This window comes from Pezoporus occidentalis, unplaced genomic scaffold (genome assembly GCF_034315485.1).
Source record: "Pezoporus occidentalis ecotype Australia unplaced genomic scaffold, CSIRO_AGI_Poc_V1 ctg94, whole genome shotgun sequence".
Lineage (NCBI taxonomy): Eukaryota > Metazoa > Chordata > Aves > Psittaciformes > Psittacidae > Pezoporus > Pezoporus occidentalis.
In genome coordinates, this window is record NW_026916304.1 from 2,075,590 (window position 1) to 2,094,838 (window position 19,249).

Genomic DNA, 19,249 nt, shown 5'->3' on the forward strand with positions numbered 1-19,249 from the left:
CCAAGTAGGTTGGCAAATGTTCTGATAAATTGTTCTTGCTGGCAGTAGTTTTGTAACTTTAAATGAGTATTAACTGAATGACAGTCTTAATTCTTTAAGTACTAGCTGGAAAGAAGGGTTTTTAACTACACTGCATGTTCAGTACACAAAAAACCTAGGACTTTATGCTAACAATATAGCTGTGTACAAATTGATTGAAATCGCTGCTTAGTACATTTGAGACTGTAAGTCCCGCTCCATGGACTCCAGAGTCAGCACCACATAGCACAGGTGTTGTCTCTGTTTTGATTTCTACAGGGTTGTTCCACATTGTGGAATATCTTGAGAGTTTTTTTAACTATTCACAGTGTTTAATTATTCCTGTTGTAAAATCTTGTTTGTTCTTGCTTCTCAGCAGCTTTTCTTTCCTTGTAGTAACAAGTTTGTGTGAAGTCAGCTGTCACAAATGTAAGTTTTATCCACAAGGAAACACATATACCCTTGGTGAGCCTGCTTGTGACTCTCACAAATCTTAAACGGTTAATTAAACACAGGTAGAAAAAAGAGACAAATTTTACTTCACAAATACTACTTCACAAATATTACTTCACTGGAAGACAAGGCAACCTGATGTTTGTGTTGCAGCTCACATGCAATCCTTATTAACCTATGCAGCACCCCACAGTCCAGCATGCTCTTTACATACTGGTCTATTGGAAGCTGCTTCTTTTTTTTTTTTCCCTAATGGCTTTTACCTGGGATGTCATGATTGGTCAATGGTATCTTGTTCTTTCAGTCATTTCTGCTGATGCTAGACTTCTTGTAACAACCAAGTACATAAACCAGGTCATAGGATATTTGTAGATACAGACAAAGTGGCTTGGGTCACTATCAGTGTTAAACAGAGAATCAAATTCTACCCACTTGTTATGCGTAAAAATAAGTAGTAAAAACCAGTGTATCTTGATTTTACTTAAAGAAATAGGGGAAAAGCTTATATAAGACAATTTCAAGTACAGAAACAGAAAGCTGTTGAGTTCAGAAGGCGCCCTGTAATAGGTACTGTTTCCATGTTTCATGCTGTTCTTGCTTGGTGGCCTTTATTCAGCAGTGATGTCTCTAAGCCTAATCCACACAATTAGGCTATAGAGCTAATGAGAATGACCTATGTTGACTCTAGCTCTAGTTGGATTAGGGTCTTTCAATGTACTCACATGCCAAATCTCAAGCGAATGTGATGAAACAGGCATGCCTAAATGTATTTGGAAAAGTTCAAGCCCTGTGAACAGACTGGTGAAGGAAAAGGTAAAGGTTGTTTAAATTAGCTTTTGTTTTCCTATGTGATTGATTTCTCTCTTGAGAGTAAAGTTCAATTTAAGGTATAATCCAGTTTCTACTAAAGCCAACAAAAAGCTTTTGGCTGATGTCAGAGTAAGGCTAGTGGTAAGGGTTTTAGAAAACTAACAACCACACAAGCAAAATAAAGGAGGTGGAGACAGAAGTGATGAGTGCAGAAAGAATGGAGAAAATTGTACTGAAGTGTGGTCTCTAAGGACTGTGGGGTAGATCCTACCCCAGCCTGCAATGCCTTGAAGATTTGCTTTGGCAGTGGAACACCTGAGGCTTTCCTACATGAGAGTTTGAGTATCAAACCCTATAGCCTGTCAAGTTCCCATCTTGGATGCTGGATGGGAGAACCACAGAATGGTTTGGGTTGGAAAGGACCTTAAGTTCCAACCCCCCTGCCATGGGCAGGGACACCTCACACTAGAGCAGGTTGCTCCAAGCCCCTGTGTCCAACCTGGCCTTGAACACTGCCAGGGATGGGGCAGCCACAGCTTCTCTGGGCACCCTGTGCCAGCGCCTCAGCACCCTCACAGGGAAGAGCTTCTGCCTTAGATCTAACCCTGAACTTGTCCTGTTTCAGTTTGAACCCATCACCCCTTGTCCTATCACTGCAGTCCCTGATGAAGAGTCCCTCTCCAGCATCCTTGTAGCCCCCTTCAGACACTGGAAGCTGCTCTGAGGTCTCCACGCAGCTTCTCTTCTCCAGGCTGAACAGCCCCAATGTTCTCAGCCTGTTTTAATACAGGAGCTGCTCCAGCCCTGATGGACCTCGTGGCCTCCTCTGGACTTGCTCCAACAGCTCCATGTCTTTCTTATGTTGAGGACACCAGAACTGTACACAGTACTCCAAGTGGGGTCTCATGAGAAGACAGGAAGCATAAGTAAAGCTCTGCTAGTTTGCCCACTCTTTTCCTGAAAGAGAGAATAGGATACTAGTTTGTAGAGAGCTAGTCCATGATGTCTTTGGTGGTTGAGTTGGACCATTTTCTCCTCAATCCCCTACAGAGATCCCTGAGTGTACCTGACTTCAGATGCTACTCCACAGTACAGGTTACCTGTATCTTCCTGTGGGATGAGTTGTATGAGTAAGATTTATGGATGGAATAAAAATTGTGGTTAAAAATGCATATGATAAGCTGTATGGCACCACAATTGCTTGGATATGCACATTGCCTCTGTTCCATGTTGGTTTTTGGTATTTTAAGTAATGATTAATTAACCAGCTGTGGGAGAATAGCCAGGGTATTTATTAGATTCCGCAGTGTTCTCTCCTGTGTTCTGGTCCCCAGAGAATCCAGAGATGTCTCTGACTTTTTTCTCACCACAGGGATGCATAATTGCACAATCTTCCCTGACTCCAGGAATCCTGTGAAGTTAGTGTGTATTCTGAGCCATGTGGGCAAAAGCAGGAAGAAGAGTGAGGAAAAATCACATGCCAGTGTGCATAACATACTCTCTGTCTCTGAACCTGGGTTCAGCTCTCCTGGGTTCAGCTGTAACAGTTAGTTTTCTCCTCCTTAGTAGCTGGTGCAGCGCTGTGTTTTGGCTTCAGTCTGAGAACAATGCTGGTAACACACTGATGCTTTGGTTGTTGCTCAGTAGCACTTACTCTGATCAAGGACTTTTCAGTCTCATGCTCTGCCAGGGAGGAGGGGCACAAGAAGCTGGGAGGAAGCAGAGACAGGACACCTGATCCAAACTAGCCAAAGGGGGATTCCATACCAGAGCCCGTCGTGCCCAGTATAGAAACTGGGGGGAGTTACCCAGAAGGTACTGATCACTGCTTGGGTCGGGCTGGGTACTGGCTGGTGAGTGGTGAGCAATTGCATTGGGTATCACTTCTTGTGTTTTCTGAGTTCTCATTTATTTCGCTTTTTTCATTGTTTCCTGTTATCAGTATTGTTATTGTTGGTATTCTTTCTATTATTATTATGTTTTACTCTAGTCGTGAAACTGTTCTTAACGTGTGGGGTTTGCATTATCTCAGTTCTCCTCTCCAGGTCGCCTGGAGGGGGGGAAAGCAGGAATGAGCAAACAACTGCATGGTGCTGAGTTACCATCTGGAGCTAAACCATGACAGAACCTTAGAGCGCTTGTATGAACATTGAGTTTATTTTTCCCGAAGATGTGATGAGCACAAAGTTATACTCTGCAGCAAGCTGAGAAGCAAAGTTTCCTTAAAAGTTCTGTACAGCAGCACTGGGGTTTCTTAACATCCACAGCAGTGTTCAGGCAGCAAACTTAAATTCATAAATAAGAAAAAAAGATTTCCTCTTTTGATGCTAGTCTTTAGAAGCTTAATACTAATTTTTTTTACCATATTGATTTTGAATATAATGCTGGTTTGTAATATTCCTATTAACAATGCTGAGAGTTTGACTCAGTGATGAGGTGCCTGATGATATATCACTCAGATGACGTAGTAAAAACAATAAAGGAGAAAATCTGCACAGAGAAATGGAACAAAAACATCTTTGCTGTCAATAATTTCAAATCATAAGCCATCTCAGGAGATGGTAAGTAGGATGGGTTATAAATGGTATGTTTGATTTAATTCATAAGGTGCTCTTACACAATTGACCTACATTCTTCTCATTATTCCTTACGTATAGTAATAGAGATCTAAAATGGTATGACTATATCCTTGAAGACCTGCTTTGTATTAAGCCTACAAATAACACCTTTGAAGTTGACCAGGTTACTCACATACATAGTAATAAGCAACTGTTTAAAATTTTGATGGGCTGTAGCTACAGATTTTAAACACTAGAATCCATTGTTCTGCATGTGGAAATCCTAATCACTGGTAGGGGTGGTTACGTGTGTCTTTACTCTCTTTTATTTGAATAATGAATTTTCTTATTCATGACTTATCCAGTAAACTTTGTAATAGCTGATGCTCCTAGGGATGACTAATGATAGAAAGTTTTAATATTTCAGTATCTTTCTAAATACAACCTTCTTGTCTGTGTATGCATGAATGTGTATATACACGTAATTCTCTTCTCAGATGAAAAATGCACAGAGTTAAGATCTCTATGCATATGAATTAGTTTGGGTCGTAGAAGTGACCCAATATATGCATTTTTGCGGAGCAGATGTAAACTCTTACACCTGCAGTTACAGTTCCAGACTAACAGAGCCCTGAGATCAGTAAATTTGTTTTCCATCTTGGTTTTCTCTTGAATGGTGTTAATTACATGATAGCATGATAACAGTCCATATGTACCTATAGCCCAGATTAATAAATTTAACTTAGAAATTAGGCACCTCTCTCTGAAAATCTTGGATGAAGGTTTTCAACTGTGCTGACCAACAGCCAGATTGACACAGATTCATCATTTGTTCAGATCTTGTCTCTATTCTGCCTGAGCTGCAGCCAGATTACTTTTCCACTGGGATGCCTGCTTTGCCATTTGTTTTGTCTGTGTATGGGGCCTACATGCTTTTAAGTGTGATCTTCGGTTGTGAAATTCAATTCGTACTTGTATGTGAACTGTAGAAGAGCTGCACATTTCTCACTAGAAAACAAACTTGTTTGGCTTGACTTATTAATATTCAATTGCATTTATTTTTAAAGTGTATTTGTTCAGTGCCCTAGAATGTTGCACAAAGGCTGCTTTGTAATGTAAATTTGATTGGATTGAAAGTTCTGGAGAAGCTGGATGTATTTGGCAGTGATCTCAAAGTCATGCATCCTGAAGTTAAACCGCAGATGACACAAAAGGAAAACTGCTATGCTTGTCTGTATAGATTGTTTGGAAAAATCTTCCATGGGTATGAAAATTAGATGTATTCTGATTCTCAACTGTATTCATTTGCAGCTCATTAAAAAAGACATCCTGTCATTTCTTCAATGTTTTAATTAAAACTTGATGTTCTTTGTAAGTTCTTTATTGTCTGACTTCAGCAACCAGTTTTATATCACACAAAGCTGTGCTAATATCAGGTAGAAGTGACTGCAGATGGGGAAAAACTTAGTATGACACTTTATCTTCTGTATTTACCTTTCTTGAATAACCTACGTCTCTGAAAATGTACTTTCTACCACACAAGCTGATTAAAAAGAGCTAAACAATTGAAGTGATTGAATAATAAGAAACTGTAAAGGAAATAAAATAGCTGATTTCATTCTCAGGCTCAGCTTCAGCTAGAGCAGTCCTAGTGATGCTTATGCTAAGCATGTGTGATTGGCGCATAACATAACAGGAGGAGAACAGTGTACCAGCAAGAAATCACTATCCTGCTTGAAAAATAATATTTGCAGTAGTAGTGGTGCTATTGGAAAATTCTGAAGTATACAATTGTAATGCATAGTATTCAAATACTGCAGTGGAATGGGAAATGTAAAAGAATAAAGTAGTTACTATGTGATGCAGGCCACTGTCTAGTGGGGAAAACTAAATAATCTTTGGATGGTTCTGCTACAGTTCCGTGGTATGCTATTAGGGCAGGCAAATGCTGAGAAGGGGCAATATCACAGTATGCGGCAAGTCGCTTTAACACTACCAAGCAACGAACTTTCGCTTAGGGAATGATAGTTATTCCTTCTCTTACCAATAACACATTTAAGGGTGTGAAGGAAAATGTTTCCATTATGTTCTGCAGATAATTGTGACAAAAGCATAGAAATTAGAAGCCTTTAGTCTAACAACTTACCCAGAGCTTCAGGGTACTGGAGACCCACAGGAGTTTTTTTTTATGAACTATGTCTATCAGACAACATATAGCAGCAGCACACACATCAGTCTCCACTTCTTTTTGCTTTTAATATGTCATCCAAACCGTTTACTAAGAAATCAAATTTTTGGTGTTTTTTTATTCTTTCTGTCAAGAGGTGAGGCCTAAAAGAAGGCATTAATAAGTTAACACATGGACTACATTATTCGATCGCTAGAGGAATAACTGTCAAAACCCAGTTGAAGGATGCTTGAGAATCTGAAAAGAAACCCGAATTACAGTGTAAGAAATATTTCCTTTGGAAAAGAAAAAGATGGGAAGAGATAAGCATTGAGAGAGTCTCTGAGGTGAAAAGAAAAAGGCTAGAAATAGAAAAAAGCAAGGTCACCAAGTGTTAATGCATAAGAAGAGGCAAGTTAGTAGGAACGTCATGGAGTCTTCCTCTCTGGAGATATTCCAAACCCACCTGGACATGTTCCTGTGTGCCCTGCTCTGGGTGGCACTGCCTTGGCAGGTGACACTGCCTCTGGATGATCTCCAGAGGGCCCTTCAAACACTAATGATCCTGTGATTCTGTAATAGATTATATAGTCAAAGCATGAAGCTTCCAGTGTAATTTCTAGATCAGATCCTGGAGCATATCTTTACTCAGATTTTCTGCTGTAATTTAACACCACCACCCTTTGGCTTTCCCTTCTCAGGAAGGAAAAGGGTTTTCTTGTTCTTTTTTTGCTAGAGCCTATTTTTTTTCCCCATGCATAGCAGTTTTGATTGATTCTGCTTTGTAACATTGTCCAGATAAAATTACTGAGCATTGTGCTGTTTGGTTTTAGCTTTGTTTTTGTGCTTTTACTGCAGTAGCTACCTGCAAATACAGTAGAAGAAAATGAGGTGTCAGGTTTTTTTGTAAGACTATTTGTCAGATATAAGATTCCCTTCCCAAAAAGATGGATAGCTAAATACACTTCTTAAAACTGAATTCTTTGCAGACAGTAAATGCTGTCTGTGCACTCAGGGAATGGAATTTGGAAATAAAGTTTCTTGAAGGCTCATCTTTAGTTTCTGTATTTTCATGGAACTGCTCAAGTGTGAGCAGTTTTAAAGAAAACTGGGAAGCAAAGAACATAGAGTTTTGAGTTGTGTAGTATGAACATATTATGGTGTTGGAGCATTTGATGGGCATGCTCCCTCTGCTTGGGTTATCTCCCTTGGAACAGCAGAGTCAGATCAAGGTTCTCTTTTCTTTTAAGTGCGAATGGACAATTTACTAAAGACAATGGCTTGAAAGAGATGAGGAAAAAGATTTTCCAGTGTTCAAGAAGACAAGTGGGAAATGGCTTCTCAAATGGTTAGAAAATATAAATCGGAGCAAAATAACCTTTCCAGCTACTTTTGGATGTTGCTATGTGTATATAATTGTTGAGACTGTCATATCCAGTGGATACTTAACCCTCCTCTAGTCCTACTCAGCTGCCTGTGTAATACTGTTGCGGTCTGTTCAGAAATGATAGCAGAAATTATGGGCTAGCTGGAGTTTACAGCTTTCATTTGATACTGAAGTGCATTGCAGAGTATGTGCAGTTTATGAATGTTGCTAGTAAAGCATTGAAACAATTTATTGCACCTAAGGGAAAAGATTCTGAAAAGAAGATACACAAGGAAAATATAAGACTTGAAAGCAGCAATAAGAAATAACTAATCTTACAGTAGAATTGATGCCATCAAAGGAGCAGCGCATTTTTTTTTTTTTGCACTAGAAACAGTGTAAATTGCTCTTACTGGTTTCATTATCTTTTACTGCATTGACAGAAAAACTAAGAAGGACTTTCCTAGTGATGAAATAGCTGGGCACAACCAGGAACAGTAACTGTTCCTCTGGCAAACCAGGCAGTTACTCATACTAAGATTCCTGAAAAGAAAATCAACCATTATTTTATAAGCCTTGTATAGGAGAGAAGAAAGTTCTGGCAATGAGTTATTAAAGTGAAGGAAACAGTAATTTTTGGTTTTGAAATGCCATCCCTTCATCTGAGTGGCTGGTGTTTTTTTTTCTTGAGCATGTATTTTTTAAGAACAAATACAAGTCGTCTAAAGGTGTATGCTGCCTTGTTCATAATTACAGAATCAGTTGGAAAGGACCCTGAGATTAAGTCCAGCGGTTAGACTAGCACTGCCACATCCACCACTAAACCACGTACCTAAGCACCACATCTACATGTCTTAAGTACCTTCAAGCATGGTGACTCCACCACTACACTGGGCACCCTGTTCCAATCCTTGACAACCTTTTCAGCCTAAACCTGCCCTGGTGCAGCTTGAAGCCATTCCTCTTGCCCCATCCCTTGTTCCTTGGCAGCAGAGCCCAGCCCCTCCTGGCTCCATCCTCCTGTCAGGCAGTTGTAGGGAGCGATAAGGTCCCCCCTCCAGGCTGAGCCCCCCCAGGTCCCTCAGCCATTCCCCATCACACTTGTGCTGCAGGCCCTGCACCAGCTCCATTGCCCTTCTCTGGCTCCGCTCCAGCACCTCAATGTCTCTCTTGTAGTGAGGGACCAGAGCTGAGCACAGGATTTGAGGTGCAGCCTCACCAGTGCCCAGCTCAGGGGCACAGTCCCTGCCCTGGCCCTGCTGCCACACTGGTGCTGATACAGGCCAGGATGCTGGTGGCTTCCTGGCTGCCTGGGCACAAGCTGCTCATGTTCAGCTCCATCAACCAGCACCCCCAGCTCCTTTCCCATGAGCAGTTTCCAGCCGCTTTTCCCCAAGCCTGGAGCGTTGCAGGGGGTTGTTGTGGCCCAAGTGCAGGACCCACACTTTGCCTTGTGGAACCTCAATCCCATTAGCCACAGCCCATGGATCCAGCCTGACCAGACCCCTCTGCAGAAATTCCTACCCTCCAGAAAATCAGCGCTCCCACCCAGCTTGATGTCATCTGCAGAGTTACTGAGGGTGCCCTCGATCCCCTCATCCAGATCATCAATGAAGACATTAATGCTCGCCCCAGTACTGAACCCTGAGGGGCACCACTGGTGACACCAACTAGATGTGACATTATTCACCACTGCTCTTAGGGCTCTGCCATCCAGCCATTTTTTTTGTGCAGTGAAGCGTACACACATTCAAGCAATGAGCAGCCAGGAGAATGCTGTGGGGAACAATGTCAAAAGGCTTTATTAAAGTCCAATATATCATAGAATCATAGAATATTTAGGGTTGGAAAGGACCTTAAGATCATCTAGTTCCAACCCCCCTGCCACGGGCAGGGACACCTTACGCTAAATCATATCACCCAAGGCCTCGTTCAACCTGGCCTTGAACACTGCCAGGGATGGAGCATTCACAACCTCCCTGGGCAGCCCATTCCAGTGCCTCACCACCCTCACAGGAAAGAATTTCCTTCTTATATCCAATCTAGACTTCCCCTGTTTAAGTTTGAACCCGTTACCCCTTGTCCTATCACTACAGTCTCTAATGAAGAGTCCCTCTCCAGCATCCCTATAGGCTCCCAATTGTGGAACAGTTTGGGTTGGAAAAGACCTGAAGATCATCCAGTCCCAGGCTCCTGCCATAGGCAGGGACACTTCACACTAGATCATGTCACCCAAGCCCCTGTGTCCAACCTGGCCTTGAGCACTGCCTGGGATGGGGCAGCCACAGCTTCTCTGGGCACCCTGTGCCAGCACCTCAGCACCCTCACAGGGAAGAACTTCTGCCTTAGATCTAACCCTGAACTTGTCCTGTTTCAGTTTGAACCTGTCACCCCTTGTCCTGTTGCTACAGTTCCTGATGAAGAGTCCCTCTCCAGCATCCTTGTATCCCCCTTCAGACACTGGAAGCTGCTCTGAGGTCTCCATGCAGCTTCTGTTCTCCAGGCTACTAGTTCCCAGCTTCCTGGATTAGTGCCTCCTCCTTTTCTGTATGTGCTATGGTGGATGCTTGAGGCCCCTGCACAGTTTGTGCCTGGAGCAAGCAGTCAAGCTCCCTCTCAGCTTCTCTGACGTCTTTTAGGTTACCGGCAGTGTTCTGCAGCTCAGCCCCTGCTGCAGGAGGACCTGCACCAGGGCGCACCGGGTGCAGCCCTGCCCATTGTGCACCCTTGCCTCAAGAGACACGTCGAGGCAGTTTCCACAACCCGAGCTCTGCGCGGCAGCCTCCCTTCTCATCGGTTCCGTCTGATGCCGACGCGGCCACCGCCGGGGCAGCCAGAGCAGAGCTCCCAGAGCCGGCCCTGGCCCTGAGGAGAGTGCTTCCCGGCCCCAGCTACCGCCTCCGGCCCTGACTGCCGCCTTCCCCCCGCTCCCTGGGCCGTGTTCTACCCCTCGGGCCGGGGCCGCCCCCTCCTGGCACCACCCCTGTGAGTCCCTGCCCGCGTCAGCTGAGCTGCCGACTCCGGGCAGGTCCTGTCGAGGACTCGAGGCTCTCTCGGTGGCTCTCGCCGCTCTGAGTTGAGGCTCTTGGACGCGATGTTTCCCTTCGCTCCGGGGTTGAAACGTCCTCTCTGTGGTCCTTACCCTGGCAAAACCCGGCAGCATCCAGAGGTCAGGTTAGTCAAGCAAGACCTGCCTTTTTTCAGCCCTTGCTGCCCAGGCCTGGTCGCCTGGTAGTCCTGTATGTGCTGCATGATGGCACTTAAGATGAGCTGCTCCATAACTTCCCCCAGCACCGAGGTCGCTGTCAGACCAGTTGTTCCCTCTGTCCTCATTCTGGCCTTCCTTGTAGATGTGTGTCACATTTGCTAGCTTCCAGTCAGCTGGGACCTCCCCAGTTAGCCAGGACTGCCAGAAATGATTCAAAGTGGCTCTGTGAGCACTTCCACCCGCTCCTTCAGTGCCCATGGATAGATCCTGTCCACGCCCATAGACTGGTAATGCAGTTAATCCCTAGAGAACTGAATTCCGGTTGCACTTGCTACTAAGAGAAATACGTTAGTGTCAAAAGGGTGTTGGCTGTAGTTAGCTGTATTCATAAACAACAAGCTGTAGCCATTCTTTTCTTTTGTTCTTAATGTTGACAAGAACAGCTGTGCCAAAATTCTTCCTGGGCAAATGGGAGAATTGTGTTATTTGGCAGTATATTAATGTACCATGGGTGCAACTGGGCCGTAGCTACACATTTGCATATTAAAGGTTTTACTCTTGTAGGTTGTGATCTAGTTGGATGTAGTTTCTAAAATAAACATTAAACATACTGGTTCTATTTCTAGAGATATTATGAAATTACAAATCAGAGATTATCAGTTCAAATTAAAAAATGGAAGGTGTCTGTTTTGTAAAGAAAGACTTTTCTTGAGTGGAGTGCTTCCTTCTACTCCCCAGTGCCATTTCTCCATTGCAGAGAATTTCACTTGGAAGAGCCAGAGTTATGATTTATAGATTTTCAGCTCTTGCATTTGTTATTTTCTTATTTCCAGTGGAACCAGGAGTGTGCTTTGGCTGCTGCACTAAACCTTCTATTCGATTCAAACTGTTTTGTGAGACAGTGTCGATCTGGATTCAGAAGTTGAGTGAGGTCAGGTTTTTGGATAGAGTTTGCATCTGTTATTGGTTTGTATTCTTACTGTTAGAAATAGATGATCTGCTCAGGATAGTAACAGCATCAGTTTAGTTTAAATATTTTTGTTTGTTTGAAAATGGCTATCAATTTCAAGGGATCTCTTTGTAATTTACAGGTACTTGCCAGACAGCTCAGCCAACATGTTTCCATGATTAAGCTGTTTGGAAGCTGCTCATTTTGAGCTTCCATGGTGTTTGACTAGTCACCTAACTTGCACATTATTGCTTCTGTTTAATTTTTCAGCAGCAAGCTTTTCAAAAGCAGTGAATAAAAGGAGGGAGGTTTATAACACATGCACAGAACACATTTTCATGTGAGCCTTAGGTCTTCTTGGAGGCTACCTATGGAAATATTTAGGCTAATGTTTTCCATGAATAAATCAGAGCAATTGGTGTAAGGTCACCTAGAAACAAGAACAGATATCGACAATTTTTTTTCCAGTATTTTTCAGAGATATGAATTTACAATGCTTTGATCCATATGCAATCTAGTTTAAAGGAGTTGCTTTAAAATAGGAGTGCCTAAAATCATTCTGAGGATTGATGATGGTCTAATGTTTGCTTTGGTTAAAGAAATTCTTGGTTAAGGTTGGTTTGTTGTGGAATTTGAAGGGAGCTTTTCAAACCTAGCTCCTGCTGAAATTAGGAGTTTCTATGGCACTGGGAAAAAACCCTTGAATGCTTTTGAAAAGCCTCAACCATAGTGTTTGTGTTAAATATATTCCATTTTTCTATGTATTTTGGAGTTGTGTGCTTGATAAATTACTGATTAATAGCTTAATTCAGTTATCTATAACCACTTCAGAAACATGCTGGCATTGCTTTATGCAATTCAGTAGGTGTGTCCGCTCATTGCTTACTGTTGGCTACAGTTACAGAAGGTGTTATATTTTAGTAATAAGAAGCTACAAATTAACCCTGAAAATAAGGTACTGTTATATACATGGATGCTGTGTTGTCACCTTGAATACTGCATACAGGTGTCTCATTCTACCTCAGAAGAGATACTGTAGAATCTGTGAAGATTTAGATTTACAGGAAGATCAGTGCTTGAATTGGAGATGCAAACTAAGATGAAATGATATTTTTACTTGGGATTGAAAAGTCATCTGAGTATTTCTAATTAATCCAATTCATAAAATACAAGAGAAAAGGGGTGCTAAATGAAATTTAAATGCAACAATCTGAAAGTTGGTGGAAATACATTGTGGCACATATTTATATCGTATGATAAAGAGCAGGCTCAAACCAATGTAGATTTTCATAAGGGTGATATGTTTGTGATTACCTGGTATAGAAGTGCAAGGAACTGAGAGTAAGTTTAGCTTCCAGTTTGTGGGCATAAAATTGAAGCTGCATTCAGTCATTTATGGTGACGTACACAATTCCTTGCATACGTTGCAAATGCAGTAATTAGATACTAGAAGAATTATAAATGCAAGGAATTAAGTTTGTAATGTTTCCTTGGTTTCTTTGTTTTCTTTAATTGAAATTCTGTGAGGTAGAGGTTGTATCTTCTGGTTCAAGTTTAAAGCTGGATGGCAACTATCTGGAATGAATAAGAAACTGAGGCTGTAGAACAGCTATTGCATCATTATTCTTAGAATATTTTAAGTTCTTCCTTCTCTCCTTTTTTATTACAGTTCTGATATTGGTTAGCATCATAAAAGGACTGGACTTAAATGACTGCAGTATGATTTGTATGTTGTCAGGTAATCATTATGCTTGTAGAACTTTTTTTTTACAGAAGAATTCTCCATTTTCCTGTTAGAAGAAGTCAAAAATTCTCAGAGATTAAGACTTTCTTTAAAGAGCCTCTGAAAAGAGTGTACTTATTTCCTTGTGTTTTCTAAGTCTGTTTTGAGATCTTTTTCTTAGGCAGACCATACTGGCACCCAATTGTTATATCTCCATGTATAGTACTCTGAAGAGGAAGTATTAGATGGGAGCAGAATCTTTTCACCTGCTTAGGGAGTTACTTCTGTAGAACTATCCCTATGTTTGCTTGTGGATACTGGCAGACTGAAGTTGCAGCACAAGTGGTGTTTTTGTGTTTGTGCTAAACAATTAACTTTGTTATATTCAAACTTACAAAAATTTAGTTTCTGCTTTCTTCTAGCTAACATTTTTTAAGTGATCCCTGAATGCTAATGCAATGGATAATGGACTTGTTTCAAGTAATTTATTGTTGTCAGGAGATTTATTTAAGGTGAATCATGTTCATTGGCTTAAGCAACTGATTAAGTCTGAAAAGAAGAAGTGTTACTGATCCGTGTTAGTCTGGGGTTCCAATGGGTGACAAGTTCTAATCCCAGACTCCTCACACCTGCTTTATGCTAGTGTCATGACTAGTTCATTAAAAATGAAGAACTGTGAACTCTACAGACTTCTGTCTCAACTGATTGCTTGATGCAGGTGTATGAGGCCATATTCCTTCTTTAGTCATGTTTATGGAATTTACTGAATTTCATGGGGATAGTATACTGTCCTTGGTTTAGCAGTAGCAGTCAATTTTTCTACTGCTTGGTAGCTGGTGCAGTATTGTGTTTTGACTTTCAGCCTGGGAACAGTGCTGATAACACTGATGTTTTTAGTTGTTGCTAAGTAATGCTTACCCTGACCAAGGACTTTGTGAGCCTCACGCTCTGCCAGGGAGGAGGGGAAGCCGGGAGGAAACAGAGAGAGGACACCTGATCCAAATTAGCCAAAAAGGTATTCCATACCACACCAAGTCATGCCCAGGGAGGTAACTGGGAGTTACCAGGAAGGACACCCTTTTAATGCTGTTGAGACTTGTTTGCTGATTGTGATGGGGATCACCATGTTGGCATGCATACAGAGTGTATTTTGCCCATGACCATTTCGTCTGATTTCAAAAGTTAAGCAGAGTCAGGTTTGGGTCTTGTCTGGGGTTAAACGACGATATAGGAGGACCAAGAGATTTTCCCTGGGGCTGGACAGTCATGAGTGGTAGGGTGTGTGGGACAGTACGGGCAAGTATCTAGGTCAGTGGGCCCCTCCAGTGCTTTGGAATTTAAAAAAAAAAAAAAAGCTTACAGCACCCAGGATTCCCAGGCGGTTTCCCATCCAAGTACTAATCGAGCCTGACCCTGCTTAGTTTCCGAGATCAGACAAGATCAGGCATTTTCAGGGTGGTGTGGCCGTAGGCTTTTTTTTTTTTCAAACAGGAATTAAACCCATGGATTTTTGTTGTCAGAAAAGGAACACTCAATTGCTTTCTCTGGTGTATATTGTAAAGAAGTATTAGACAAAGAAAATAATATCTGTGCTGTATAGGTCCAACTCTGCTCCCATTTGAGTCAATAGTAAATCTGTTACTGAATTAATGAGGGTCACTTGGGACAAAACAGTGCCTAAAAAATTAATTATTTTAGGCAATTTAATAAGAAACTGTGATAACATTGTTGTGGTTTAACCCCAGCTGGTAACTGAACACCAGATAGCCACTTGCTCACTACCTCCCCGGTGGTATGGGGAGAGAGGAAAAGTGAGAAAACTCATGGCTTGAGATAGAGGCAGTTTAACAGGCAAAGCAAAAGCTGTGCATGCAAGCAAAGCAAAACAAGGAATTCATTCACCATTTCCCATCAGAAGCAGATGTTCAGCCATATCCAGAAAAGCGGGGCTCCATCACGCATAACCCATACTTGGGAAAACAAACATGAAACAAAGCAATTATTTTTGGTGGCCACAAATGGAAGTTGCTGCTTATACATGCAGGTTTTAGAATGGGCTTTTCCCACCTAAACCAAGTAATATTAGGCAACTAATCAAGGGTAGCCATCTGGCTCTTCCTTCTCATGCCATAAAGCAGGTGAACACCCAGAATGGGTCTAAGCTAATTCCCTTCTCTTCACCTCAAGAAAATTCCCTTGCAAAGGTGCTGATGCTCTTTTTTTTTTGAGATGCAGTACAGATTTGTGAGTATGGTGAACATACTCATAGTCAGTAAATACTGTCATGTTGTTACAAAGATCTGCAAGAATATTTAGAGCGGGATAATGTTTGCAGCTAATTAATGCTGTGGATTGGGGAATAATATTTTACAAATAGTATTCATTGCAGTTATTTTCTTTTGTAAATCCATTAATTTCTTTACAAATAAATTCTTCCATCATTTAATAATCAGTCTAAACAAAGGTAATTGAGGTGTCTGAGAGAGTAACAAAATGAATGGTAGAAGATGGTGTTTGTCCTGGTGTCCAGAGATGGTATGTATTAGTGTGATAAGCACAGTAAATTATCTGAAAGGAAAAAAGGTAATAAATTTCTACAAGTGTTAGGAATGAACTCTTCTGTATATATATGGGCAGTGGCGCTGGGGAATTTCTTGGAGCACAAGTATGATGGCGAACGAGTGAGGGACCCGGGGGCGTTTAGTCTGGAGAAAAAAAGGCTGGAGTCACCGTCCCTGCAAGTGTTCACACACCGTGGAGACGAGGCCGTCAGTGACATGGATTAGTGTGTCCAGTCTATAGTGGATCAAGACCCAGTGTTCATCCTGTCTATGCAGGAGTTAACTAAATTCTCCAAATAAGCTCAATAGAACTTTTATTAATCGTCAAATATGAAGAATTAAGGGAATGAGGTGTGGGACTCACAAAAACGCTGGTTTCTTTAAACTTGCTTAGATGTTTGGTGATAAAAAAAGGCATCAAATGGGCTTTTTCAAAAAATCTTTAAATCAGGTGATTTATATGCATATGTATATCCTTTCTTGACCTTGTTTTTATCTTAAGATATGTGAGTACCTTTGAAAATACAGCTTGAAGTTCCTTAACAAGTCTGAAATAAAGTGTATTGACATAAATATACCAAATGACTGTCAAATGGAGCAGTGATTAAATTCAGCCTATCAGTGTTCCATTCTTATGCCTATGACTTAACTATTTACCTAATTTCTTTTGCACCCATACCTGCTCTGGTGCTTCGTTATTTACTGTTCAGTGTTCCTCATATGTTATTCTCTTGTTTAAACAATTTTAGTTATCCAGTCAGAACACTAGAAACTGTAAGTGTTGGACACCTAGGTTGGACAAATATTCCAGAAACAACAGAGTAGTATGGTATTGAGGTGAAGATTTTACAAGCATCCCAAGGACCGAAATTTGTTGACATAAAATATTCAGCAAATACTAGCTGGTAATGAATGTTTAATAAAATTATGGTCAATTCCTGAAGAACTTGTGATAGAGAGGGCTAAAGTCACAAGAATATGATTCACAATGAATAATTCAGTTGGAGCAGAACTAACATTGGAAAGTTTAGTTTGCTTCATATTTTATACATTTCACATATCATTTATTTACCAACCCCCTGCTGTGGGGGAGTTTTAGACTGGATATTAGGAGAAAATTTCTTCACTGAAAGACTTGTTAAGCATTGAAGCAAACTGCTCAGGGAAGTGGTTGAGTTGGAGTAATTTAAGACATGCAGATATGGCACTTAGGGACATGGTTTAGTGGTGGACTTGGCAGTGCTGGGTTTGCAGTTGGACTCTGATCTTAAAGGTCTTTTCCAACTCGCATGATTCTATGGTTCTTTTCTGTAAACACAACATTGCTTAAGTTATTCCTTCCAAACAGACAAGTTCAGTATTGTCTGCTCCGAGATATCTAATGTTTATGTAGCATTTGTCAGACACATAGGACTGCATCTTCAGACAAAACCCAAAGTGCTGGTAATCAGTTCAGAAGATGCAACAACAGTAATAACAAGGACTGTAATTATATATTAGAAGAAAGAATGGACTAGCATTTCTTAGTTCAACGCAGATGTGAGACTTGCTTCCTGGGACCTTTTCCAAGCCTGGAAATAGCAATTTTTGATGCTCTTCCCACCCTCGCCCCCTGTGATTTTTCAGCTGTGGGGTGTTTGGAATAGGAGAACATTTGGGCTGATGGTGAGATGGAACAGCTGAGAAAACATCCAAGTTTTCACAGCAGTAACTTTGACCTAATGCATTCCAGCGTATTATTAGGTCTTTCTCTCTTGTATGACTATGCAAAATAGCAAACTGAACAGAAATAGGAAAATGAACTCAGTTTAGTGTCCTTTGATCCCAAGTGGCCAAGAAGGTGTTGCAAAACAGTGTTCAGGATGGCTGAAAGAATCACTGTTACAGATGTTAACAAAAGTAATTTTAATAGAAATTTTAAGAGCATAAATCAATATAATATGATGGCAAGATTCATTCTATTACATACAAAAAGAGATTGTGTCTCAAATTCAGTCCTTACATTTGAGGACTAAAGGGTGGTCTCCAACTGAGGCTGCTCCTCAGCCTCTAATTTATCCAGTCATGATGAGTCACTGTTACTCAGATAAATCAGTCCAAAGCATATTGTTGTATGGGTTGGGAAACAATTATTTTCTTCAGAATGTTTGTCCTGTAGTAATTTCTACAGTCTCCTCTGAATGATTTTCAGATTTTTGTGCCTCTAGTTCTGATATTTTCTAATCATGTATCAAGAAAATTTGTCACTTTAGCCAAAGGTCTAAAATAACATATTGTAGAACTGATTTCAGTTGAGTTCACCTAACATTAAAAAGCTACTGAGCTGTACATAAGAGTCACTCTGCAAGACAGAGTCTAGTTTGAAAGCCAGTGATGGCATCCAGAAGCTTTCTACTTGCTGCAGCAGGTTTTGAATTACACATTTTGTATGCAGACATTATAACGAATAAATAATTTCTTTTTCCTGTCCCTTGTATGTATCAGTGGGTAGTAAATAATTGAGGTGCACAACATACTAGAATTCTTCACTATTTCTTTGTGGGTAAATTGATTTTTTTTTATGTTTTATTCAAACTTAATAATTCCCAAGAGCTAATTTAGAAAAAAGGTATCAAAGTGATACATGCTTGAGAACATGAACTTGAATTTCTCCAGATACATAATATCTAATAATTAAATAATTCCTCTTTATAAAGCTTTGTTTTTGGAGAAAATAGAGGCTAGTGGCTATACCAGAATGGCTTCTGAATATTGAAGTAAAAAAATGTAAAGCCTGTATTGGCTGAGGGTTTGGGGAAAAAAAAAAATACAGTCAGGACCTGATATTTTGGAAAGTTTGGTTTCCGGCATCCTTAGATAAGGTGAAACAAATTCCTTGATTCTCAGCGAAGACAATTACTAATTCTCTACAATCCCCCAATCAAGTCTCCTTATTATAATGTTAGATCATACACCAGTTTATTACTTATCTAATGTGACTGGCTAATTATTCAAATACTCAGTTTTTCTCCAGCTGTTGTCTTCCTGGGTAAACAAATTGCTAAATTCAGTTGGCTTCCATTTGCACTTCATTGCTTCTTGACAGCAAACACTTGGTAAAAATGAGATGCCTCAGGGTATTTATAATCTCCAAGGGAAGAAGAAACAAATCTCTGCATAATTTCTCTAATTTTTTCATATTGTTTCCACAAAACATAGCACTTGGTTTGGAGTGCAAACCTGGGGTTTGTTTTTTTTTTTCCAATAAGCTATTTATCCAGGTTACAATATCACCCTTTTTGTAGGCAGGAAGGCAGGGAGTCCTTCATCAGTGTTTCAAATTAGCTTCTGTTTCAGTGCAAATTGTCTTCTGAGCAGTGCAAGGTAATTAAAAGGTCAAAACAAGGGCAACAAGTACATGGTTTTGCTTGCATGCAGTATTTCATTTAGAAACGGT

General features: G+C 40.8%; 1 pseudogene; it reads right to left on the reverse strand.

The window, feature by feature from the left end:
• Window positions 1-14,605: 14,605 nt before the first annotated feature.
• On the reverse strand, window positions 14,606-14,724 carry LOC134157349 (5S ribosomal RNA; annotated as a pseudogene).
• Window positions 14,725-19,249: the final 4,525 nt, after the last annotated feature.